Genomic DNA, 6,000 nt, shown 5'->3' on the forward strand with positions numbered 1-6,000 from the left:
GGCATGTTTAGGCTGACTCCTAGCTCTGTGCTCAGGAATGATTCTTGGCAAGGTTTTAAAGATCTCATGGGGTGCTAAGGATCCAACACAGGTCAGGACATGCAAAGCAAGCACCCTGCCCACTGTATTGTCTCTCTGGTCCTCTCTGCTTAAATATTTGAGGGTCCTTCTTGTTCTTTTCCACAGCAGCTGAATCATTTTACAGTCTCACCAGAAGCATACAACAATTTCAATATCTCTACATCCGGTCTACTCTTGATATTTTCTATTTCCTGGTAATAGCCATCCTCATGGGTTTGAAACAGTACCTCTTATGGACTTGGGGGTTGATAGTGGTTATTTTGGAGATTTATTTTCCCCTTTTCTCCCCCCTCTTTTTTTTTTTTTTGAGTCACTTGTGCTCAGGGCTCATTCCTGGCTCTGGCTCAGGAATGACTCCTAACAATGTTCAGGGGATCATACTGGGAGCCAGAGATCAAGCCCGGGTTAGCTGCATGCATTGTCAGTGCCATATACACTTCGAAGTGTATGTGGCACTTGGAAATTAGTATAGATAAAGAGGATGTTTTTTTCAGATTTTTTCTTTGGGCTTTAAATTTAAAATATCTAACCCATTAATTTTAATTAATTAATGAGCAAGGTCCATATTGTATAATATAGTCAGAATTAATATTGTTTAAACAAAATATTTTTTGTTTACATTTTAATCTTAATCTTCTGTGTTATTTTCTCATGAATTCTCAAAGGCCTGAAACCATGAATAGACAGGCAACAATGCTTCAAACTCTGAGAAAAAAAAGCTTATAGTTCTTTTATACTTATGTCCTTTATAGATAACATTTTCGGTGATTAATAAATGAAAACTTCAAAGACAGCAACAATAAAATGGGAGATAAGATAATATCCCTTCATTGCATATTATTCTAAGAATTTGTGCTGATTTCAACACTGAAGTCTTTCTAACATGCCTTAAAGCTGTGTGAGGCCCTATCTACCTTTCTTCAGTTCATCTTTAACATTTGGCTATTGAATCAGAAGTAGATATTTTTTTTGTTATAATAATATTTTTCTTTCTTTTACATGATATAGAGCCTCTGAATTAGCAGCTATTAGTCATATTGAAACAGGGAAATATGAGCTTGTAAATTGTCTAATTATGCACTATATTTCAAATATAAAATCTGAAACTTAAATCATACAGAAAATGTAACCTAAGATTAGATTTAGAATTTTAATAGATTATAGGCAAATATATATATAATACATATAGAGGTGATAGATAAATTAATAGAGAGCATAGTACAAGCCCTGTCACCACCCTCATGACATCACATAATCTTTCTTCTGTAGCAATAAATATTATCTAATATTCATCTATTATTATGCTTCTATTTTATAAGTACAGACACAATGTACTGATCAAATGAATATTTTTTGTCACCAGAACCCATTATTCATTTCAATCTCATTGACCTCCTTATCATAGCTAGAAACACTTACTGTTCTTTGCTTTAGTAGAAGGGAGTCTGTTCCTTTCTGTTTAAAACTTGATTCCATATTGATTATATCCTCAACAATGTCCTCCATCTAGTAAAATATGATAAATTTAGTATATTGTGCATAAAAATAAACAGTGCATGAATTCAAAGACAAAAATTTTAACAACATTCAAGATTATCAAGATATTTAAATTAGAGTTAGATGTATGTAAAATTCCCGAGATATTTTACTACTAAAAATGGAGTAAACCTGATCTGTGTTGCTTTGGATTGCATTTGCTTCCACCTGCCAGCAATAAGGACTGGATATATCTCTTCAAACTAGTCTCCTGAAAATCCAAGGCTGCGTACATAGGGTGAGTTCCAGGAAGTACTTCAAATCAGAGCCCATAGACTTAACAAGTAGATAACATATTTTCTACATAATTATTTGGAAATGTTACTTTTCATTTTATAGCTGAATATTCAAAATCAGCACTTAAACTTTAGGCAAGTTCTTCAGGTGAATATTACCCACACAGAAACATGTTATCTGACTTCCCTTAATGACATCATCATTATCATCATCATGGTAGCAACAAAGAGAGTAGAAATCATAGCTACCTTAAAAAGTAACAATAATAAACACTGCATGCAGTACAGGAGTTTTACCAGTAACAGTTACTATTACAGATTGTCTAAATAGTTCTTATATCTTCACAACTGTAGGACACGAGTGTTATCATTATTTCCAAAGGGAAAATGGATAAAACTTAAATAGAAAAAGAAGTTTATTCATACTCCCGATTATATATCTACTTTGTGACAGAGGCAGGATTGAAATCTTTTAAGTACAGTATTTCTTCTAGCTTAGTTGTCTTCTTCCTTCATCAATACTTTTTCCAAATCACTTTCTCCCCTGTGTTTTAACTAGAGATTTATAAGCTTACATTTTAATTTTTTTATATTTTCATGGTTAGGGCCATACCCAATAGTACTTAGGGCTTTTATTTATTGCTCTGTGCTCAGGAATCACTCGACAGAGCTGGTGACCATATGGGGTAACAAAGATCAAAACCCGATGACCATATGGGGTAGCAGAGATCAAAACCTGATTGGCAGTGTGCAAAGCAAGCACCTTATCCATTGTACTATCTCTTAGCATCCCCACCCACAAAACTTGCATTTTTAAAATACCATGTTTATCTGCTCCTCTTATCTCTCTAGTTCTAGCTTTCTTCTCTTTCATCATCCTATTATATTTTCTTTATTGAAAATTTATTTTTTTTTGGTTCATTAGGTTTTGAGCCACGGCCAGTGCTCTAAGGCTACCACTGACAGTATGGTTAGGGATCACCCTTGGCTATTTTCAGGGGACCATGAGATGCCATAAATTGAACCACCATCAATCACATGCAAGGAAACTATCTTAAATCCTCTGCTATCTCTCTGCCCTAGAAAAAGTATAAAATATGATGTAGATGCAGAGATAAAATTCTAAACTTTATGTTTGGGGGCCATACTCAGTGGTGCCATAATCTTGTTTCCCCATGATATGTGAAAAAGTATACAGGTTATACTAAAAAAAAAATATTATGACTCTGTTACTTTTATCTTCAAAGAAACATTTCTTAAAACAGACTTTTACTAGGACATTTCCAAAATGGATAGGTAAAAGAAATGAATGTTTTATTTTATTTTTTTTAATTTGAGGACTATTTATTGAACAACAGGACCTTTTATAAACTGTAAAAAAAAATGCAAAATCTCTGCTTCAGAGAGCTTAAACTATTTGGGGGAAAAGTCCCCCAAATTGTTTAATAACAAAATTTTTGATAGCCTAAAAATATATTAAAGCATGTAGGGAATAGAATTTTATAAGGATGAGTGTTAGTTTTTAAAGTTGCCAGAAAATAACTTGCTAATTCTTAAACAGGAATAAGAGTAACATGTGTAAAGAAACCTTTGAAAATGAAATAGAACATACAAATACCCTAAAGTAGGAATAAACAGAATGTCAGAGAAAGAGAGAACTGGGAATGGAGTGATGTGAGGATGGCAAAGGAGTTTTGAAATGAAGGTAAGAGACTGAAAAATTAGTGGCACACTTTCCTTTCATGTTGTCAACGGGGATTTGATGCCCAGAACTGCATATGGTACCCCACAAGAAGTGATCCCTGATCACAGAGCCAGAAGTAAGCCCTGAGCACTCCAAGTTGTCACCTCAAAACAAAAATAAACAAAAATAGATAAAGTAGCCATATAACTCACATTGTAGAATACTTGTACTTAGTGGTGTCCATCAAAACTTTCTACAGCGCAGAGAGAGAGTTACAAAGGTTAAGATGCCAGCCTTAGCCATAGCTGGCACTGGTTCAACCTCCAGAGTGACATAGGGCCCCCCTGAGCTCTGCCAGGATTGATCCCTGAGCACAGATTCAGAAGTAGGTCATAAGTACTATTGAGGGTGACCTAAAAACAAAACAAAGCAAAAACAGTATTTCTAGGGGCTGGAGCAATAGCACAGCTTGTAGAGCAGTTGCTTTTCCTGTGGCAGACCAAGTTCAATCTCCAGCATCCCATATGGTCTCACAAGCCCACCAGAAGTGATCCCAGAGCACAGATGTAGAGTCAACCCCAAATACTGCTGGGTGTGGGCCCCCAAACAAGCCAACACAAGAAGTTTTCAACATAATGGGGATTTCCAATCTGTACACACCAAAATGATAGCAACTAATCATATAAACATTTGACATGTGCCTAGTGTAACTGCAAAACTAAAATTTTTTGTTTTAATAATTGCATTGAATTTGCAATGATTAAAATTGCAGATTTTAAAATTTTACTAGCTGACTCCTCTTCGCCAATTCTTACATTCTGATTTATGTTCAAAGGTCAGGGTAGGAATAGACAGTTTGATGGCTAAGCTGCATTCCTTTAATTTTCTCTTAGCTATGACATCCATGGATGACACCTTACATTGCTACAAATCAGTTTGGATCTGTATTAATTTAAAATTCCATTTAAATCGCCCACTCTAGCCAGTGGGTACCATACTTGAGAGCTCAACTCTAGGTCTTAGCTTGGATTTTCAATGTGATTCCATATTCTGTGGAGAATCTTTAAAGGATCTAGAGAAATAAATTTGTTTCATTTCATCTGTGTGGCTCAGTCTATGAAAAGTTTAAAGTGTATTATTCATTGTAATTAAACTTAAAATTTAAGTTAATTGTATTACTCTCATTTATTTCTACCATTTAACATGCAGTGAGTTGAGGTGAAGAAGACTTGTGGGGAAAAGGATACTAAACACAATTTTAAGCACAGGCCTTAATTTGGGGGTAATATTTTAATTAGTTCGAGTTAAAGTCAAGTAGTGTATCCCTTTTTTTCTCTGGTTTGCATCATAAATAACTGGGACCCTTTTATCTTTAAATTTCCTCTATACCTAAGGACAAATTAATGTTCCTCATATTCCAAGGTTTCTTTTCTACATGTGAAAGTTCATCCTATTTAGAAATTGCCCTTTGGGGCTGGAGCGATAGCACAAGGGTAGGGCATTTGCCTTGCTCGAAGCCAACCCGGGTTCAATTCCCAGCATCCCATATGGTCCACCAAGCACCACCAGTAATTGTGTAATTACTCAGGAATTGAGTGCATGAGCCAGGAATAACCCCTGTGCACTGCCGGGTGTGACCCAAAAGCAAAAAATAAAAATAGAAATTGCCCTTTTGCTTTTAACATCTTTATTCTTCACTCTTATCTATCTGCATGACTATCTTTCCTTTAATTTATAGAAGACATTGTTTCTTTAATTATCCTAAACTGATTTTAATATCTAAAAATCTATCAAAACTCCTTGCTTGGTAGCTTTATGAAAATTTTCACAATTAATCAATCTGGATTCCAGGTGTTATATTGAAAAAAAAAGACAACAAAAAAATTTTTAACAGCTTGAACAGAATCAACAAGTTAGAAGAATTACGAACAAGTAGAATCAATATCCTCAAAATAATAAATATTATAAACAACAAAAAAAAGATGAAATTATTCCACAAAATAAAAATTGGAGATATCAGGTATGGTAACTATGTGGTTCAAAAATAATAGAACACATTTATAAGAATTAAAAAAATAAAATGAAAGGATAAAAGATAAAGAACTCATGAAATATCCTTTATGTGGTCAAACAAAATTTTTACTCAGACATATAAATTAAAAGGTTTTAGGTAAGAAGACCAATGAAATATCTCAGGCAGTTCTTTATGCAGCCGTAATTATAGGGTTTTTAAAAATATAATATGTATATGCATACATTATGCTTATATATGTGCATAAATTACATAGATATAAATACAGAAAATTTAGTGCAAAAAGAGATAAGACCACACTTAAAAGATATTTACTTACTGGTATGACAGACATTGTTTAATAATATCTATATAAAACATAATTATGTTCCTTAAAATATTAGGTATGACTCTAGAGAAAGCTAAACTGTCCAAGGAATGATAGAAAAAAA

Source organism: Sorex araneus, chromosome 1 (assembly GCF_027595985.1).
Source record: "Sorex araneus isolate mSorAra2 chromosome 1, mSorAra2.pri, whole genome shotgun sequence".
NCBI classification, from domain to species: Eukaryota; Metazoa; Chordata; class Mammalia; order Eulipotyphla; family Soricidae; genus Sorex; species Sorex araneus.